Genomic DNA, 22,672 nt, shown 5'->3' with positions numbered 1-22,672 from the left:
GGCACAATTTTTTGGATGACTAATTGTCATAGATATGAAGCCACAATTAAAGAATGGCTACTATCATTGATGCTCCAAAGTCACGAGCAAAAGAATTGGATGTGTATTCAGATCCTAAGACGAATCACAACTCCATGGCTAATATGTACAAGCCAGTGCCAAATTACTATCTGTTGTCCCACAAGCTTGGCTCTGCATATTTCTTGCAAGCAGGGATAACCACTACCAACACTATCTTGAGACAGACCCTGATGCCCAAATGAGGTGATGACAAAATGATTATAGGCTATTCCATCAATATGCTGCATCATCTAGACACCCACACTCGCTTCAAGGTGATGGAATTGATTGTTGAGACTGTCAGGAGGACTACTGCAGACCAGAAGGGATCTTGCGGATATGCACCATACATTCAGATGCTCATCAATGCAAGGATTGGTAAGCATGCATATCAGCTTGATCGTCCTCATTTGCCACTTCATCTAGAGTTTGAGGATAATATAGTTGTGATGGATGACACCCATCCCAGCTCAACTACAGCTAGAGAGGCATCAGAGGCTGCAGCTGTAGAGGCTGCTAGGAATGCTCTAGCTCAACCCCCACTACTCAAAACCAGATATAAACATATGTATTTCTTGGTCAGCACCATCCAAGGGATGGAGAATAATATTTTAGAGATTTTGATGAACCAGAGGAGTTTAGAGAGAATCGTGGAGACAAATTCCATAACCTCAATGTGAAGGTAACAGAGTTGACCACCAATGTTTAGTGGATTCAGCATGAAGTTGACTCAGTGAAGATTCCTCACTTAGATGATGATGACGATGATGATGATGATTCACCTCTTCATACTACCACTCGGTTCACGAACCAGACTAGGTCAGCAGTTGTGCTAGCACCAGAAGAAAGTCTGTCTTCATCAACTCAAGCTTCAGCTCCTTCTCCAGCACCTCTAGTGTTTATACCTCCAGCTCCAGTGACATCTACACAAGCCTTCGTCGATGCTCTCTTGTCTACTCCAACTTCTGCTACTGAAGGAGATCGTGCCCAGAGAGATGCTTAGACTAGAGCTTTGAACTTTTTGGTTCTTGTTGCCAAAGGGGGAGAAGTGTATAGATCGATAGGGCTTCTAGAGGAAGAGTTTTTGACTTTATTTTCTCTCATTTGGTTATTCAAAAACTTTTGGTCTTCTGGATGACTTTATCTGCTTAGATGTGTGTTTGATCATATGATTTTATTGTTTGATGCTACCACATTATTACCTTTGATCTATCTACATGATGATCATTCACTTACCTGTTTGGTGCTATGTGCATTACTATTCATTCATATCATTTATGCGCACCACCAAGTTGTATGTGACATGGAAGAGTAACTCATGATCCTAATCGATTGTGCATTTGCATTCAAATGCAAATTTAAAATAATGCACAAATTTAGAGGGAGCTCTTGCTTTTCACATACCTCTCAAAGCGCCGATGCTAATCATTGATTACATCTTTTGTCAAAGCTTTGATCTGTATGTTGTCATCAATTATCAAAAAGGGGGATATTGAAATCACAATTGCTCCCTTTGGTGGTTTTGGTAATTAATCACAACATATGCATCCTTGGTCTAATGAGTTTATTCAAGTACATTTCAGAAAATTTCAAAGATGCTTTGGCTATAAGATTGTGTGGAGATGCCCCTTTGATGCAAGGAAGGAATAGGATTGGCTAAAGATTCAAGCAACACGACTCTTCATTTTATACTTTGTTAGAAATCACTTTGAGTCCATAGGAAAGACAATACTATTAAAAGGTGGTGATGTATTATGATAAGCAAAGTAATCAGCTGACAAGGACTCGGAGAGGACTTGGAACAAGTGTCAAAAAGAACGCATATGAAGAATTGAGAATAGACTGGGTTGATCTTAGCATAGAGGAGAGACGGGTCCGATCACATTCACTTAGAAGAAATACCAACTTAAAGACTTAGCAATAAGTAAATGCCGTTGACCACATTGAAAGCTCATTATATAGTATATAGTCAATGAAGATCATCACTGAAAATTTTGAAGAATTTGAAAATTTGAAGATTTGAAAACATTGAAGAATTTGTGCAAAGTCTCACATGTGAAGAATTCCAACTTTGAAGATTTTTGAATTTGAAGAATTTCAAAGTTTGGTGGTGGCGTGACCCATCGTATAAGAATGATGATTTCAGGGCCGCGTACAATTGTCGTAGGGCCCTTAGAATCAAATTCTTCATTAATTTCTTCACACTTCGAGTGTTATTCTTCATTGATTAAAGAAAAACGTTACTTCGTGTGTTGCGCATCTAAGTCATCAATTTTGCATAAGTGTTAGGATGTGTGCATTTTTACAAGACATTCGAAGATTCTAGGATATTTAGCTCACACCGCAACTTGCAAAACCTTTTCTCATCGAAGGGCTTAGTGAAGATATCATCTAGCTGACCATCAGTCTTCACATGGTCGATCATGATATTTTCCTTGAGTACATGATCACGAAGGAAATGATGACGAATCTGGATGTGCTTGGTCTTCGGGTGTTGTAATGGGTTGTAGGCGATCTTGATTGCACTCTCATTGTCGTAGTAGTGGGGCACATTCTTCATGTTGATGTCGTAGTCCTTGAGGGTTTTCTTCATCCATAGCAATTGAGCATAGCAGGATCCAGCGGCAATGTATTCAGCTTCAGCACTGGAGAGTGATATACAGTTCTACTTCTTTGAAGACCAGCAGATTAAGGATTGTCCAGGAAATGACATGTGCGTGACGTTGACTTGCGATCCACATGGTCACCAGCATAATCAGAATCAGAAACATCCAACGAGGTGAAGATTTGAGCCCTTGGAGTACCATAATCCAAGCGTTGGTGTGTGAGCTAGATATTGAAGAATATGTTTCACAACCTTGTGGTGTGATCCCTTCGATATTGCTTGGATATGTGCACACATGCGAAATCTAAGCATAATGTGTGGCCTAGATGCACATAGAGACAATAAGGAGCCCATCATAGAGCGAGATACCTGCTGATCGAAATCTATACCATTTTCGTCAGTGCAGAGGTGTTCGTTGGTATGCATACGAATCTTGATGCCTTTGCATTTATGCATGCCGAATTTCTTTAGGACATCCTTGAGGTATTTCTCTTGAGAGATGAAGATGCCATTGCGTTATTGACGAATTTGTAGACCTAAGAACAACTTCAGCTCCCCCATCATGGACATTTGATATTCTACACCCATCATGTACGCAAATTCATCATTGTAACGTTTGCGAGTAAAACAAAAGATAATGTCGTCGACATATATTTGGCACACAAATAGTTCATTGTCATAGGATTTTGTGAAAAGAGTAGGATCAAGTGAACCGGGTTTGAAGCCTTTCTTCATGAGGAATTCCTTCAGCGTATCATACCACGCCCGAGGGGCTTGCTTGAGGCCATAGAGTTCCTTTTTTAGTCTGAAGACTTTGTCAGGATGTTTTGGGTGTTCAAAACCTGGGGGCTGAGCAACATATACTTATTCCTCAAGCTTACCATTGACAAATGCACTTTTCACATCCATTTGATATAGTGTAATATTGTGATGGTTAGCATAAGCAAGCAATATCGAATAGCTTCAAGTCTAGCAATAGGTGCAAAAGTTACATCAAAGTCAATTCCTTCAACCTGTATGTAGCCTTGGGATACAAGTCGTGCCTTGTTCCTCATGACCTAACCATCCTCATTTTGCTTGTTTCGGTACATAGACTTGGTGCCGATGATATTGTGCTTACGAGGATCAGGTCTTTTGACGAGCTCACATATGTCGTTTAGCTTGAACTGAAGAAGTTCATCTTGCATGGCTTGAATCGACTCAGGTTCCATGAAGGCTTCAGCAACTTTAGAGGGTTCTGTGATAGACGCAAAAGAGGAATTCCCACAAAAGTTACATAATTGTGAAGCTTTTGAGCAAGTGAGAGGAACTGGCGCATTGATGTCATCGAGGATTTTTTCAATTTGCACTTCATTTGCAATCCTTGGATGTGTTGGTTGAAGACTTTGGATGGGTTGATGAATTTGGTCTGTAGCATTTTCCTCAGGTGCACCTGCTTGAGTTTCATCTTTGTTGGGGATGACTTCTTTAACAAGGGGTTGTTCCTTAGTAGGAATGATATCTTCAGTAGCCTTGTGCTTGATAGCTTCCTCATGAGTCAATTTATCTGGCACAGGAGGCAGTTGCTCTCTTTGCAAGCCATTAGTTTCATCGAACCACACATGTACAGTTTCAACAAACTTGTTGTGATATATGTTGAACACTCTATAGGTGAGCGAATCCTTTCTCTAACCAAGCATAAAACCTTCATGTGCTTTAGGTGCAAACTTTGAGTTATGGTGAGAATCTCTAATCTAGCATCTTGCACCGAAGACTTTGAAATAACTTACATTGGGTTTCTTGGCACTGAGGAGTTCGTATGAGGTTTTCTTGAGGAATTTGTGAAGATATCCTGTGTTGATGATGTGGCAAGCAGTGTTGATTGCCTCATGCCAAAAGCGACTAGGAGTCTAATATTCTTCAATCATAGTCCATGCCATTTCAACGAGAGTCCTGTTCTTTCGTTCAACGACGCCATTCTCTTGAGCAGTATAAGGAGCAGAAAATTCGTGAGTACTACCAAGTTCGTCAAGATAATCATCAAGACCAGTGTTTTTGCATTCTGTCCCATTATCACTCCTCATGTGCTTGATCTTGATATCGAAGTTCATCGAGGCCCTTGAGGAAAATCGTTTGAAGACTTCCTGCACTTCCGTTTTGTAAGCAATGATGTGCACCCAAGTATAACGAGAATAGTCATCAATGATGACAAAGCCATATAGTGATGCTGCATTGGTTAGAGTTGCATAATGAGTAGGTCCAAAGAGATCCAAGTGAAGCAATTCAAACGGACGATTAGTAGTCATGATAGTATTCGAGGGGTGTTTGGATCTGGTCATTTATTCAGACTCACAAGCACCACAGAGATGGTCCTTGAGGAATTTAACACTTTCGATGCCAATGACATGCTTATTCTTCGCCAGTGTGTGCAAATTCCTCATGCCTGCATGACAAGTCTTCGATGCCATAGCCAGCCTTCTGATGTTTTTGCTAATAAACACGTGGTTGGTTGAGGACCAGTGGAAAAATCAACAATATACAAGTCTCCTCTCCTAAAGCCTTCGAAGACTTTGGATTTATCAGATTCCATGATGACTACACATCTATATTTTCTAAAGATGACAATCATATCAAGATCACAAAGCATTGAGACTAACATGCGGTTAAACCCAAGGGATTCGACAAGCATGACTTTGTCCATGAGCCGATCCTTAGAGATAGCCACTTTACCAAGTCCCAATACCTTGCTTTTACCTTTATCAGCGTATGTGATTTGCTTCAGTGGTGATGGAGTCAGTGGGATATTCATCAATAATATTTTATCACCAGTCATGTGATTTGTGCATCCACTATCAAGAACCCACTATGTGTTCTTGGGTTGATCATCTTGCAGATGAATTAGTACAACTTACCATCTCATATGCTTCAGATTTGAAGAATATGATATCAATTTCATCAGACTTGAATTTCATCACAAACATTAAATTTGAGGACGTATGAAATGTTAGATCATTTCATCATGTTTTATCTTCCGTCCAATCAAGCAATTTCCTTAGGTCTCCAGCAAATTCTTCACATGATGATTTTCAACTGGAGACCTGTCTTGTAGAAGTGATTAGTTTGATTTCTTCACCACCACATCTGAAGGGGTGGCAAAGAGTTCATCATCCTACGAGCACCATATGAGAATGGAGGCGTTGAAGCTAATGCACTTCTTTTCACAGTAGGGGGTTAGAATACTCAAATGAATAGGCAGAGAAATTCTTTGAAGACTTATAAACATGTTGATTTCAGGAATAGTGCACATATTCATGTCCCTTGTAGTTTCCCTGCATATCAGAAGCATTAGTGCAAGTACAAGCATAATTTTGACCATTTGAGGAATTTGATCCTCGTGAAGACTTTGGTCCATGTGAGGAATTTGATCTAGGGTTTCGATTTTTCAGTAGTGGTGTCATGAGGAGATTCACCTGAAGATTTTCCAAGCAACATTTGGGAACCCAGATTTTCCTGAAAGGAAGTCCATTCCTGCAGTTAGTTCCAACATATCGAACGAATACTTCACCAGATTTACTTTTTGAACAAATTATAGTTGGAGTCAAATGACTCATTAGAGGAATAGGACATTTCACATGTAGAGCCTGTTAGAGTGGATGGATAAATGGGAGGACCTTTAGCAGCAACCCATGAGGTTTTTGGGGTACTGCTCAATTTTCCAGTATGATCCATCAACATTCAATTTCCTCTCGAAGGCAATGCCCTCTTTCCTCGGGTTCCTGTTTAGAATTTTCCTTTTGAGCACACCGCAAATGGTTTGATGCCCTTTGAGACTTTTGTATATGCCTGTCACATACAATTCCTTCGATCCTGCATTTTCGTCAGTAGCATTTGTGGCTTCCTCAAGTGAAGAATTTGATACCACGTGAATAGTTGAAGAATTTGTAGTGATAGAATCATTTGAGGATTTAGGTGAAGAATTAGGAGTTTCACGTTCGATGCATTTCAGACATGGTGGAATGAATTCTTCCTAAGCGGTACTGATATGTTGAGCAAGCAATGAATCATTTTCCATTTGAAGAACATCATGGGACATTTTCAACTTCTCCAGATCAAGCTTTCTTTAAAGAAATTCATAGGAAAGCTTATCATGACCAGCCAAGAGTGTACCATAAAGATCTTGAAGACTATCAGTTCTAGACTGAAGACTTTGAACATCTTCAGTGAGGATATGAGTATGATTCATTTCATCATTCAACAGATCATCGCTTTTGTCTAGCAGTTTCTGAAGCTTTTCAATAGCACTTCGTTGCTTAGAGGCAATGTTGGCAAGTATATAGTAACTGGGTTTTTGATAATCATCAGGTTCACAATCACTAGAAGCAATAGGTTGGAGCGAAGTCATTATCGTCAAGGCTGAAGATCGACTTGCTGACGAATGTGGTAGCAAGTGCAAGACTTTCCACACCTGATTCTGACTCCACTTCAGAACCTTCTTCCTCACCACAATCCTTAGATTCTTCTTCAGAATCCATTTCCTTGCCAATGAGTGCCCGAGCCTTTCTGAAACTGGTCTTCTTGTGCGGTGAGGACTTTGAAATTTCTTCTTTTTCTTTGAATCGTCAGAACTTTCATCCTTGTATTTCTTATTCCTTGATTCTTTCACCAAGCAAGGACAGCCGGCATTGTAGTGACCACATTTCTTGCATTTGTGGCAGGCTCTTTTCTAGTAGTCCTCGGATGAAGATTCTGATTTCCTCATATCTTTTCTTGATGACTTTCTGAACTGGCCGCATTTAGTGAACTTATGGAATTTCCTCATGAGCATAGCAAGTTCCTGACCGAGTTGTTCAGGATCACCAAGACTGCAGTCAGATTCTTCTTCTTTAGATAAGGAAAGAACCTTTGCCTTCAGTGCACGTGGTCTTGAATAGCTTGGTCCATATAGGCCTCTCTTTTCTTCTTACTGGAATTCATGAGTATTGAGTCTCTCAAGAATATCAGCGGGATCAAGCATCTTGTAGTCTCTTTGTTCTTGGATCATCAGAACCAGTGTGTCAAATGATGGGTCAAGAGATCGTAGCAGTTTCTACAAACCTTCATGGTCAGTGATGTCTATGGCTCCCAGAGCTTGCAATTCATTTGAGATGTCAGTGAAGCGATCAAAGGTGTCTTGATAGCATTCATTGTCAAGCCTCTTCAAACGGTTGTAGAGATTGGGAAGAATATCGACACGAGAGTCACGCTGTGTTGAGACTCCCTCATTGACTTTGGACAACCTATCCCAGATAAGCTTAGCTATGCCAAAGCACTGACTCTGCCATACTGATGTCGGGACCCCGATCCTAATTCATAGGTATCCAGCCTGTAACACATCGCATCTCTTTGCGGTCTCACGCACGGTTAACTCCATGGCTGCAGCCTTACCTTAGCCGGGACCGTTTGCGTCTTTTGACTCACGTATGCAATAGTGTCGCTAGCATTCCAATGTCAAAGAACCCGGATCGACAAGTCTAGTCACAAACCATAGTGGCAGTACCGCACAAGGACATGTATACATGACCCAACAAAGCAGGTGTCGGTCACCAGCGAGTGTAGACGAGTCGTAGCAAGCTACAGGGACTCCATTACATCGCGTGACATTTCCCCAGAGGGGGACATACACAGCAGCTAAGAAGGACACATGCCGGTCAACCAATGTGTCCGGAGCAGTAGCGAACTACCAAGGCTCGTTGGATCACAAAGGGGCATTTCCTTGTAAGGAGTGCTACTAAAGTACACGACTAGGTAATCAAACCCCATACATATCAAGTACGACACACGTATGCATGGCATACCGATATGTATAGATACATCGATGGCATCACAACATAACCATAAACATACAAGCTTTATTTAAGAGGCTCGGAAGAGCCACACACATACTATTACACATTAAGGGTCTCACGACCCATAATAGCAGTCATTCAGTTACAAGCCAGCGGAAGAGTTTAAAGCTGTCTGAGTACAGACAGGTGCAACTAAAAGGGCACATGGCCTGACTATACTACAGACCCAACGTAGGGCCAGATCGTAGCTGGGACACCAGCTACTCGTCGTCGTCGATGTCTACGAAGAACCCTCCATTAGGGTCATTAGCAACCTCTGCAACATTTATTAAGCAAACATGAGTACGAAGGTACTCAGCAAGACTTTAGGATAACTAACTACTCATGCAAGGTACCAATAAGGTATTGTGGGGTTTCATGTGGAAAGCCGGCATTTGACTAGTGGCTAGACAACTTGCATTTTTAAATAATTTTTACAACTTGATTTCTCGCACACGAGTCCACTAACACCACAACAATACACCATCGTGAAATCATCCCGTCTCCATACGGAAATGCCGTCCACGACACTCACGCTTATCTTGACAATTTTATGAGTAGCCATTTAAGTTATCTATGAACAACATATGTCTCCAAGTAGTCCATATCCGCGGACGCGGCTATTCGAATAGATCATAACCCTGCAGGGGTGTACTTCATCACACACGCTCTCGCCACTTATCGCTATGTGCACGTCATGCACCTCGGCAACCTTCAAGCGGAAGCCTAGCGAGGGAGTCGGCCACGACCGTTAACCACACTAGTACCTAGTCCAGGTTTATCGCCTATCTAAGAGTAACCCGTACGGAAGTCCGGCCGAGGTTTCCGCCACGGCCTCAAACGATGTGCGCAGGGTTCCCAAGCCCACCATCCGAGTGCCACTTGGTACACCGTGCCACTGCTTACTGCATCACAGCCCACCTCTCAGGTCAGCACCATGCACGGTCTCCAGCACGACTATAAACACCAGAAACTACTTGCAACTCCTGGACTGAGTACTAAGCGATTAATAAGTCAAGAGGGTAGTATCCCAACGTGTGGTAGTATCTAGTCTTGGATTACATACACGGAACTCAATTCCTAAGGATGGTTCCAATGAAACAACCCGCCATGTACTCCTACACAGCCTTTCACCGGTACCTTTACCAAATCAGATTCAACACACAACCTTTGCTTACCGAACACATTCTCACCATTCTGTTCATCTCCCAGATGACAGACCATACACAACTCTAAGCATAGCATGCATAGCAGGATAAGGCACATCATGGCTCAAGCAACTACCAGGTTTGCTAGGTTGCAAGGTTCGGCTATTTACTATGACAAGGATAGGTCATGCAAAGGAAGTGGGTTCAACTAACGTGGCAAAAGCAGTTGAAGCATTTGATCCTAATGCAATAAGTAAGTGCAGGAGCAAGAAAATGGGATTTATCGGGATGATCAAAATGGTTGTTTGCCTTGTTGCTCAGAGGAGTGACAATATCCGTCAGACGGATATTCGGTGGAATCCGGGGGAGCGGAGCCTACCGAAGGAAATGACAATAATCAATATCAAGCATATGCAATCAAGATGATGCATGAGCATGGCATGAGAATGCAAGGTGATATACTATTATAATCAACATGTATTAGGTTTGAAGTTGATTTGAATTAAATTCAAATATCACTTCAAACGAGGTATTCTCAGATACCGTTTTAATTGATTCGACCTGATGCTCAGATCAACTTGATGTTAACATGCATGGGATGACATGCTAAGTTGCTGGTTTGTACATGGAATAGTGTGTGATCATGTCATTCATAATGAAATTTAAATAATTTTCCAAATTCCATTTATAAAGTATTTATAAGAATTGACTTATTCATTAATCTACATGTTTGGGTTCTGTAACTTTTCCAAACATGATTGAAAATAGCATATTCAGATTCCTTGAATTTTTCTGATACTTCTTCATATATAAATTATTTTCATTGGAGTTACAGATTAATTTCTATGAATTTTTGAAGTTTTAAACATTTCTAGAATTATTCTTATACTGGAGAATACTTTTACTGCATCAGCATGACATCAGCAGGTCCATCTGGCCGTTGAAAGTCAAACCTGACCAGTGGGACCCACTGGTCAGTGTCTCTCGTCAATTTTAGATTAGGATTAATCTTATTTAGTTAATTGAACTCACTGGACCCACATGTCAGTGTCTTATTAATTTATCTGATTTATTTTTATTATCTCTAAACTATCCAGGGGCTGGCCCCACCCGTTAGTGGCTCAGGCCAGCTGAGATCCACCGGCGGCGAGGTCGTCCTCGCCGGCGGGGAGCTTTCGGCGAGCACCAGAACGTCGGGGGGGGGGGGGGGGCTCGAAAACTCGTCTCCGACGACCAAACTCACGGCAGAGACCACGGGAAGAACGGCCACTCGACGGCGCGCACGATGGGACAAGCCCCAGGGGCTGGGGTGGCCGGAATCAACGCCGACGACGAGCTTGGCGGCGACCAAATTCGGCCATCGTCGAAGCCATCGAATACGGGGTCAAAACGCGTGGGGCTGGGCACCTAACGCATCTATATGATGTGCTGAGGCTGTTGGTGGCCTCAGACGGACCAACCCGTCACCGGAGGGCTACCGGCGACGAGCTGCAGCGGCGGTCCTCGTCGGGCTCCGATGGAACTAAGCCTAGAGGAGGGGATCGACGGGGAGAGCTTAGGGGAAATGACCGCATGCTCACGGGGAGTGCAGTGGTGGCGCTAGTTTGCTCGGGGACGGCCTGGAGAGGGAGAACGCCGACGACGATCTTCGGTGACCCGAGGAAGAAGACGACTGCTTCTCGTCGTTTCACTGCATCTGGGCGTCGGGCTCGTGGCTAGGGAGCTTCAGGGGGATGCGGTGGACCTACTGCATGGCTCAGGAGGGAGAAGGGTCGGCTAGATCGACGACGAGCTCGAGCTCTACTCGGGCTCCAATGGCGGCAGAAGGAGGGAGGAGAGATCCGAGAGGAGGGGGGGAACTGGCGCTGGGAATGGATAGGGTCGGCCTCGGGGAGCTTATCCCCGTGCTTGGCAGCGTGAAGCGGCGGCCAGGCAGCCAGGGAGCTGCGTGGAGGCGCGCGGCGACGCGGCGGCCACCTCCTGCTCCTACTAGCGAGGAGGAAGACGACTGGAGGAGCTGGGCTGGGCTGGCTAGGCGACATGTAAGGTTTTTTCCCATTTCTTTCTGTTTTATTTCTGTTTTAATTGCTGACATTGATCTACTATTTATTTCAGCTCCCAAATAATTTGTAAAAACTATGTTAAGCACCCTAGAATATTTGTTGGAATATTTCCAACCATTCCTAAAGTTTTCAACATTTTTGAAAGTTTAAAGTTTCTGATTTCAAATTTAAAACTTGAAACCAGTAGCTTTTTGCATTTATTTAAAATGCTTAAAATGTCAAGAAAATGGTTTTCTTCATTGCTCATTTACTTTCATGATTTATCAGAAAGTTTGAACTCTTCTTGAGGCCATTTTGGGTTCATTGATTTTAACTAGTTTGAATTTTCCCTCATTTTGAGAAGTCGCTAGGGTTTTAGCATTTTCCTTCATCATTTGCTTTGTTCTTGTTGAGAAATTCCTAGATGCAATGCAAAGAAAAACATGAGCACAAGCTAACTTGCTTAAGGGTTCAGGGATGTGACAACTCACCCCCACTCAAAAGAATCTCGTCCCGAGATTTAGAAGTCGTCGGGAATAACGCAGGATACTCAAGTCGGAGACGATCCTCTCTTTCCCAAGTTGCCTCCTTTTCAGAATGATTTGACCATTGAACTTTAAGAAACTTGAGGTTTCGACGTCGAGTGGTACGCTCAGCTTGATCAAGAATACGCACGGTGTATTCTCGGTATGAAAGGTTATCTTGGAGATCAAGCGTTTCATGGTCCACTTCACGGATAGGATCCGAAAAGCAACGCCTGAGTTGCGAGACGTGGAAAACATCATGAACCTTGGAAAGATGCGGAGGAAGTTCCAACTGGTAGGCAACTTCTCCTTGTTTGGCAAGAATGCGAAAAGGACCAATGTAACGAGGAGCCAACTTGCCCTTGATACCGAATCGATGGGTAACCTTCAAAGGTGTAACCCGAAGGTAAGCCTTCTCGTCAACTTCAAAGGTCACAGCCTTATGATGACGATCATATTGGCTCTTTTGACGAGACTGGGCTGTTTTCAACTTTTCACGAATAATGCGAACCTGCTCTTCTGCATCCTGGATCATGTCCGGGCCAAAGAGTTGCCTCTCCCCGGTTTCTGACCAATTAAGAGGTGTTCGACATCTTCGTCCATAGAGAACTTCAAAAGGAGCTTTGCCCAAGCTTGATTGGTAACTATTGTTATAAGCGAATTCGGCGAATGGAAGGCACTTCTCCCAATTCATACCGAACGATATAACACAAGCTCGGAGCATATCTTCTAGGATTTGATTCACTCTTTCTACTTGGCCACTTGATTGGGGATGGAAAGCAGTGCTAAAAGATAAGTGAGTCCCCATGGCATTCTGAAAACTTTCCCAGAAACGAGAAGTAAAGATACTCCCACGGTCCGAGTTAATCTCCAGGGGAACAACATGAAGAGACACTATTCGAGAGATATATAACTCTGCTAGCTGGCTAGCTGTTATACTCTCACCAACGGCAAGAAAATGAGCCACTTTGGAAAGACGGTCAATGACCACAAAGATAGCATTATTTCCTTTCTTGGTCTTGGGAAATCCGGTAATGAAATCCATACTAACTTTATCCCATTTCCATTCAGGAATAGCTAGAGGTTGAAGGGTGCCAGCAGGCCTTTGATCTTCTGCCTTAACTCGACGACAAACGTCGCAGTTAGCAACGAACTCAGCAATTTCTCTCTTCATCCTAGTCCACCAGAACCTCTGGCGTAGGTCCTGATACATCTTAGTGCTACCGGGATGAATGGTGAGAGGAGAATCATGAGCCTACCTAAGGATCAATTGCCGCAGACATTTGCTCTTAGGAACCACTAAACGGTTCTGAAAGAACACAACACCTTTCTCATTGATGGAGAAATCCCTAGCGTTACCGCTAGCAATATTCTCCTTGATCCGGGATATAACCTTATCATAAGCCTGCACGGCTATGATTTGATCCCTAAGAGTAGGCTTCGCCACCAAGGTAGAAAGGAATCCTTGAGGAACAATATGAAGATTCAACTTTCGAAAGTCCTCATAGAGATGTGGTTGACCTTGTTGTAGCATCAAATTGTTACAATAAGATTTATGACTTAGTGCATCGGCCATAACATTGGCCTTCCCCCGGGTGTAAGTTATCCCTAAGTCGTAATCTGAGATCAACTCAAGCCACCGTCTTTGCCTGAGACTCAAATCCGGCTGGGTGAAGATATATTTCAGACTTTGGTGATCAGTGAATATTTCGCAACGATTACCCAGAAGGTAATGTCGCCAGGTTTTTAGTGCATGGACCACAGCTGAAAGCTCAAGGTCATGTGTGGGATAATTATCCTCATGTGGACGCAACTATCGAGATGCGTATGCGATCACATGATGATCTTGCATGAGAATGCAACCTAATCCTTGTCGCGAGGCGTCGCAATAGATAACAAAGTCCTTAGAAAAATCTGGTGGTAGCAACACAGGTGCGGAAGTCAGGCGTCTTTTCAGTTCCTGAAAACCATGCTCACACTGTGGTGTCCACTCGAACTTTTTATCTTTCTTGAGGAGTTCAGTTAGAGGCTTGGCAACCTCGGAGAAATTCTCGACAAAGCGGCGACAATAGCTCGCTAGACCAAGAAAACTCCTAACTTGCTTAACCGATTCAGGTTGAGTCCAATCAAGGACAGCTTGAACTCTCTCGGGATTGACGGCAATACCCTTACCAGAGATTACGTGACCTAGATAGGTCACTTCTGGTAACCAGAATTCACATTTTGAAAACTTGGCATAAAGGCGATGCTCTCGAAGTTTCATCAATACCAGCCTTAGATGCTCGGCATGTTCTTGTTCGTTCTTCGAGTAGATGAGAATATCATCGAGGTATACCACGACGAATTTATCCAAATACTCCATGAAGATTGAATTCATCAGACGAGAGAAGGTGGCTGGGCATTGGTTAAACCGAAGGACATGACGGTGTACTCGTATTGGCCATAACGAGTAACAAAAGCCATTTTTGTAATGTCCCCGTTCTTGATCTTGATTTGATGGTATCCCAACCTCAAATCCATTTTGGAGAAGACTGAGGATCCAGCGAGCTGATCGTACAGATCGTTGATCTTGGGGAGCGGATACTTGTTCTTTATGGTGACCAGATTAACTGGTCGGTAATCTACAACCATCCGATCCGTTCCATCTTTCTTCTTGACGAAGAGGACGGGGCAAGCCCAAGGAGAAGAGCTAGGACGAATGAAACCTTTGTTCAAGGCCTCATCTAATTGCTTCTTAAGTTCGGCTAGCTCGAGGGGTGCCATCTTATATGGTCTTCTGGCTATTGGGACAGTTCCCGGAACAAGATCTATCACAAACTCTACATCTCTGTCAGGTGGAATCCTTGGCAGTTCCTCTCGAAAGACATCCGGGAAGTCACGGACTACCGGAATGTCTTCAAGTTCCGGAAGAGGGTTGGCATTTAAGGAATAGAGTTGGCATTTGGCAACTCGAGTAGAGGCATTTACTATCTCACCCGAGGGATGGGTAAGTTGGACATGTCTAGAATGAGTATCAATCTTGGCATAGTGAGCTGACATCCAGTCCATGCCCAAGATGTTATTAATATCCGAAGATTTCAAAGCTATCAATGAGGCTAGAAAAACTAGCCTGTCTACTAGAATTTCATTGTCATAAGTTATCCTAGAGGTTTGCCATTTACTACCAAGAGTTTGGACAACCAATGGAATTGGCATATCACAAAAAGACATGTTATGCAACTGTGCATAACTTTCTAAAATGAAGGAATGAGAAGACCCAGTGTCAAAGAGAACGGACGCTGGATGATGATTAACAAGAAGCATACCCAGCATGACGTCGGGATCCTCTGCGACTTCTTCTGCTGACACATAGTTCACACGGTCACGTGCAGGAGTTGGCTTCACATAGTAAGCTTTTCCCGACTTGGCTTGCCCGACGGACTTTCCGGGTTGCTTGGCACCCACATTTTGAGGACACTCACGGGAATAGTGCCCCGGTTCTCCACACTTGTAGCATATCACTTGGTTGGCACGTGGTGCAGCATTGCTAGCTGGACCACCATAGGTTTTTGCTGGAGGGTTGGCCTGATTCGTCTGAGGCACCATGTAGGATGGCCTCGGGGTGTATCTTGGCGGCAGAGAACTGTTCGGAACCCACAGCCTGCGTTTGCGAAACACGGAACCAGAAGAAGAGCCAAAGTCACGGGAGTGCTTCCTTGTGGCTTCGAAGTCAGTATGACCAGTCTCGGCACTGATCCCTTGTTGACCAGAGCTTGAAAGCTTGCACACTCGTGGAGGCGCAGATCACGACGAAGCTCACGGCTCAGACCCTTACGGAATCTTGCTTGATTCTTGGCGTCAGTAGACACCTCCTCCGTTGCATAGCGGGCGAGGTTACCGAACTCGCGGCTATAGGCATCCACAGACAACTTGCCCTGAGTGAAGGCACAGAACTCCTCTCTCTTTCTGTCCATCAGGCCCTCTGGAATATGGTGCAGATGAAAAGCTGCACTGAAGTCTGCCCATGTGGCTACTGGTTCAGCGGGACGCATAGCTTCAAAGTTCTCCCACCACAGATTGGCGGGTCCCTCCAGGAAATACGCCGCAAAGGTCATCTTGTCGGCCTCAGACACATTCGCAGAGCGAATCTTGCGTGAGATGCTGCACAGCCAGTCATCAGCGTCGAGGGGATCGATAGAATGATGAAACTTTGGAGGATTCAGCTTCACAAAGCCGTTGAGGGACACTGCAGCATTTCTAGGCTGACGAGCCGTATTCTGCTCAATACGCTCTAACAGTCGGTTGGTCTCCCTTTTGTTTCTCTCTGCCTCAAGCATCACTTTGCCCGAGAGGGCGGGTGAGGCAGGTCTTCCTGCGACGCTTGACTACCCTCGCCTTGCTCATGAGCAGGGGCACGGTTCAACCTGGTGAACACCATCCTCACAAACAAACTCACAGCTTAGACCAATATCATATCAATACTAGCTATGGATTAAGAATGTACTGAACACACGGAATGCGGAAATGAATATCCGAACAGCATGGTAACAAGCAACTGCTATATATACACCATGGTTCTACACACCCTTACATAGTTCAGTAGAACCTTAACCGAAGAGCAAACTACTGAAATTATGAAACTACTCATCAGAGGCTTACAAGCTTCCTATACATTATTTATCTAGGCCTCCGAAATTCATTTCACATCACCGACATACTTCACAAGTCACGCAGGACTATGAACGTACGACTACTACCATACTATCCTTCCGCTCACAGCTCAGGCATCCGCATAGAACATCTCATAGAGATTACCTCCATGACCTGGAAGCTCAACCTGCGGATCAGGAAACACTCTAGCCTGAGATCCCTGGGATCCATAAGGACACGGATGTGGCCTTGGTCCCCTGACTGGGGGTAAGAGGGGTCCCCGAAGAGGTGTGACTCCTCCTATAGCTGGCCAGTCAACGTGGGCCGAAAGATGCGTCCTAACAGGATTCAACATCTCCATATCTCCGTACCCTGTCTGGACTACCGGTGCCAGCTGTGTCAAAGCCGTCCATAGACGGGCACGGGTAGCGTAAAGCCCCATGCGATGAGCACGAGCATCCCTGTCTCTGTTCTCTAGCATCTCAACAGTGGACTGCAGTAGTGGATCCTCCATAGAAGAATCAAAATAGACTCCACTGAGGTATCCCTCTTCACGAGGCTGAGAGGCCGGAACATAGCAGAACTCTGAATTCTGCAGCAGTGCATGTCTCGCTCTCATAATGGTCAGCATTGAATAGGCAGCATCTTGTACTACCATGTCAACAGTGACTCCCAACCCATAGGACCAGTGGATTAGCTTCTCAGCTCCACGATAGTCTGGAAATACCCTAACAGTGCAGATATACTGGCTCTGGTTGAAGTCTCGGTACTGTTCCTCCACTGTGTACTCAGGGTATCAGCGGTAACCGCACACCGACATCACCCTGACCAGCATGGCCGTATGACCCGGTACATCAATGCACCTGGTCAGATGTACCACCTGACGAGAAGGACAGCCAGGCATCTGTAAATAGAGAGTAATGCAAAAGCATTAGAGCTCCGAATGCAAAATTGGGCAGCATAACGGCTGTAAATGCTCAAAAACAAATTTTGAGACAATCCAAAATGGAATGGCGTAACCACTCAACTATCAAGTTCAACTTTCTGATCATCAAACTTACTTCCTTTTCCCTAGGAATGAAAGAAACCCAAATATCTCTTGACCCGTAGTCCTATAATCTACCGATCAGAAACACGAGCCTAGAAGAAGATGAGTAACCTAGTCCTTAATTCCCGCAGAAAAGACGAGGATGACCAGAATAAAATAACTTGAGAAGAGAACAAGAGTCTTACGTTCCCTTCCACAAACAATTCCCTTATATATAACTAAAGCAATTCTAGACTCAACTTCGACCAGTTTGGCTTAGTAATCCTACAGTCAGTCAGGATCTGATACCAACGCTGTCGGGACCCCGATCCTAATTCATAGGAATCCAGCCTGTAACACATCGCATCTCTTTACGGTCTCACGCACGGTTAACTCCACGGCTGCAGCCTTACCTTAGCCGGCACCGTTTGCGTCTTTTGACTCACGTATGCAATAGTGTCGCTAGCATTCGAATGTCAAAGAACCCGGATCGACAAGTCTAGTCACAAACCACAGTGGCAGTACCGCACAAGGACAGGCATACATGACCCAAAAAAGCAGGTGTCAGTCACCAGCGAGTGTAGACGAGTCGTAGCAAGCTACAGGGACTCCATTACATCGCGTGACATTTCCCCAGAGGGGACAGACACAACAGCTAAGAAGGACACATGCCGGTCAACCAATGTGTCCGGAGCAGTAGCGAACTACCAAGGCTCGTTGGATCACAAAGGGGCATTTCCTTGTAAGGAGTGCTACTAAAGTTCACGACTAGGTAATCGAACCCCGTACATATCAAGTACGACACATGTACGCATGGCATACCGATATGTATAGATACATCGATGGCATCACAACATAACCATAAACATACAAGCTTTATTTAAGAGGCTCGGAAGAGCCACACACATAATATTACACATTAAGGGTCTCACGACCCATAATAGCAGTCATTCACTTACAAGCCAGCGGAAGAGTTTAAAGCTGTCTGAGTACAGACAGGTGCAACTAAAAGGGCACTTGGCCTGACTATACTACAAACCCAACGTAGTCCAGATCGTAGCTCGGACACCAGCTACTCGTCGTCGTCGATGTCTACGAAGAACCCTCCATTAGGGTCATTAGCAACCTCTGCAACATTTATTAAGCAAACATGAGTACGAAGGTACTCAGCAAGACTTTAGGATAACTAACTACTCATGCAAGGTATTAATAAGGTATTGTGGGGTTTCATGCGGAAAGCCAGCATTTGACTAGTGGCTAGACAACTTGCATTTTTAAATAATTTTTACAACTTTATTTCTCGCGCACGAGTCCACTAACACCACAACAATACACCATCGTGAAATCATCCCATCTCCATACGGAAATGCCGTCCACGACACTCACGCTTATCTTGACAATTTTATGAGTAGCCATTTAAGTTATCTATGAACAACATATGTCTCCAAGTAGTCCATATCCGCGGACGCGGCTATTCGAATAGATCATAACCCTGCAGGGGTGTACTTCGTCACAAACGCTCTCGCCACTTATCGCTATGTGCACGTCATGCACCTCGGCAACCTTCAAGCGGAAGCCTAGCGAGGGAGTCGGCCACGACCGTTAACCACACTAGTACCTAGTCCAGGTTTATCGCCTATCTGAGAGTAACCCGTACGGAAGTCCGGCGGAGGTTTCCGCCACGGCCTCAAACGATGTGCGTAGGGATCCCAAGCCCACCATCTGGGTGCCACTTGGTACACCGTGCCACTGCCTACCGCATCACAGCCCACCTCTCAGGTCAGCACCATGCACGGCCTCCAGCATGACTATAAACACCAGAAACTACTTGCAACTCCTGGACCGAGTACTAAGCGATTAATAAGTCGAGAGGGTCAATTAAGTATCCCAGCGTGTGGTAGTATCTAGTCTTGGATTACATACACGGAACTCAGTTCCTAAGGACGGTTCCAATGGAACAACCCGCCATGTACTCCTACACAGCCTTTCACCGGTACCTTTACCAAATCAGATTCAACACACAACCTTTGCTTACCGAACACATTCTCACAATTCTGTTCATCTCCCAGATGACAGACCATACACAACTCTAAGCATAGCATGCATAGCAGGATAAGGCACATCATGGCTCAAGCAACTACCAGGTATGCTAGGTTGCAAGGTTCGACTATTTACTGTGACAAGGATAGGTCATGCAAAGGAAGTGGGTTCAACTAACGTGGCAAAAGCAGTTGAAGCATTTGATCCTAATGCAATAAGTAAGTGCAGGAGCAAGAACATGGGATTTATCGGGATGATCAAAATGGTTGCTTGCCTTGTTGCTCAGAGGAGTGACAATATCCGTCAGACGGATATTCGGTGGAATCTGGGGGAGCGGAGCCTACCGAAGGAAATGACAACAATCAATTCAAGCATATGCAATAAGGATGATGCATGAGCATGGCATGAGAATGCAAGGTGATATACTATTAGAATCAACATGTATTAGGTTTGAAGTTGATTTGAATTAAATTCAAATATCACTTCAAACGAGGTATTCTCAGATACCATTTTAATTGATTCGACCTGATGCTCCGATCAACTTGATGTTAACATGCATGGGATGACATGCTAAGTTACTGGTTTGTAATTGGAACAGTGTGTGATCATGTCATTCATAATGAAATTTAAATAATTTTCCAAATTCCATTTATAAAGTATTTATAAGAATTGACTTATTCATTAATCTACATGTTTGGGTTATGTAACTTTTCCAAACATGATCGAAAATAGCATATTCAGATTCCTTGAATTTTTCTGATACTTTTTCATATATAAATTATTTTCATTGGAGTTACAGATTAATTTCTATGAATTTTTGAAGTTTTAAACATTTCCGGAATTATTCTTATACTGGAAAATACTTTTACTGCATCAGCATGACATCACCAGGTCCATTTGGCCGTTGAAAGTCAAACCTGACAAGTGGGACCCACTGGTCAGTGTCTCTGGTCAATTTTAGATTAGGATTAATCTTATTTAGTTAATTAAACTCACTGGACCCACATGTCAGTGTCTTATTAATTTATCTGATTTATTTTTATTATCTCTAAACTATCCAGCGGCTGGCCCCACCCGTCAGTGGCTCAGGCCAGCTGAGATCCACCGGCGGCGAGGTCGTCCTCGCCGACGGGGAGCTTCCGGCGAGCACCAGAACATCGGGGGGGCTCGGAAACTCGTCTCCGACGGCCAAACTCACGGCAGAGACCATGGGAAGAACGACCACTCGACGGCGCGCACGATGGGACAAGCCCCAGGGGCTGGGGTGGCCGGAATCAACGCCGGCGACGAGCTTGGCGGCGACCAAGTTCGGTTATCGTCGAAGCCATCGAATACGGGGTCAAAACGCGCGGGGCTGGGCACTTAACGCATCTACATGATGTCCTGAGGCTGTTGGTGGCCTCAGACGGACCAACCCGTCACCGGAGGGCTACCGGCGACGAGCTGCAGCAGCGGTCCTCGTCGGGCTCCGATGGAACTAAGCCTAGAGGAGGGGATCGATGGGGTGAGCTTAGGGGAAATGACCGCATGCTCATGGGGAGTGCAGTTGTGGCGCTAGTTTGCTTGGGGACGGCCTGGAGAGGGAGAACGCCGGCGACGATCTTCGGTGACCCGAGGAAGAAAACGACTGCTTCTCGTCGTTTCACTGCATCTGGGCGTCGGGCTCGTGGCTAGGGAGCTTCAGGGGGATGCGGCGGACCTACTGCGTGGCTCAGGAGGGAGAAGGGTCGGCTAGATCGACGGCGAGCTCGAGCTCTGCTCGGGCACCAATGGCGGCAGAAGGAGGGAGGAGAGATCCGAGAGGAGGGGGGGAACTGGCGCTGGGAATGGATAGGGTCGGCCTCGGGGAGCTTATCCCCGTGCTTGGCAATGCGAAGCGGCGGCCAGGCAGCAAGGGAGCTGCGTGGAGGCGCGTGGCGACGCGGCGGCCACCTCCTGCTCCTACTGGCGAGGAGGAAGACGACAGGAGGAGCTGGGCTGGGCCGGCTAGGCGACAGGTAAGGTTTTTCCCATTTCTTTCTGTTATTTCTGTTTTAATTGCTGACATTGATCTACTATTTATTTCAGCTCCCAAATAATTTGTAAAAACTATGTTAAGCACCCTAGAATATTTGTTGGAATATTTCCAACCATTCCTAAAGTTTTCAACATTTTTGAAAGTTTAAAGTTTCTGATTTCAAATTTAAAACTTGAAACCAGTAGCTTTTTGCATTTATTTAAAATGCTTAAAATGTCAAGAAAATGGTTTTCTTCATTGCTCATTTACTTTCATGATTTATCAGAAAGTTTGAACTTTTCTTGAGGCCATTTTGGGTTCATTGATTTTAACTAGTTTGAAATTTCCCTCATTTTGAGAAGTGGCTAGGGTTTTAGCATTTTCCTTCATCATTTGCTTTGTTCTTGTAGAGAAATTCCTAGATGCAATGCAAAGAAAAACATGAGCACAAGCTACTTGCTGAAGGGTTCAGGGATGTGACAACTGACCTTTGCTCAGGTGGCCACAGATGATATTCTTCGCTTGCGAGTCGAGTTGCTTGAACTTCTTCACATCAGCAGCAGAGATAGTAGCAGTGATGGAGGGAACGTCATTTTCCATAATGTACTAGAGATCTTTGTCAATTTATTGAAGATGCATTTGCATCTTTGTCTTCCAATAGGGGAAGTCCTTTCCTTCGAAGGTAGGACAACCTCTAGTAACCTTGATCATACCTGCGGGTGACATAACTAAAACTCTAGGCGGTTAAACAAAAATCA

The sequence above is a fragment of the Hordeum vulgare genome, chromosome 5H (genome assembly GCF_904849725.1).
Source record: "Hordeum vulgare subsp. vulgare chromosome 5H, MorexV3_pseudomolecules_assembly, whole genome shotgun sequence".
NCBI classification, from domain to species: Eukaryota; Viridiplantae; Streptophyta; class Magnoliopsida; order Poales; family Poaceae; genus Hordeum; species Hordeum vulgare.
The sequence above is the reverse complement of the archived record's forward strand: the minus strand, read 5'-3'. Positions refer to the sequence as shown.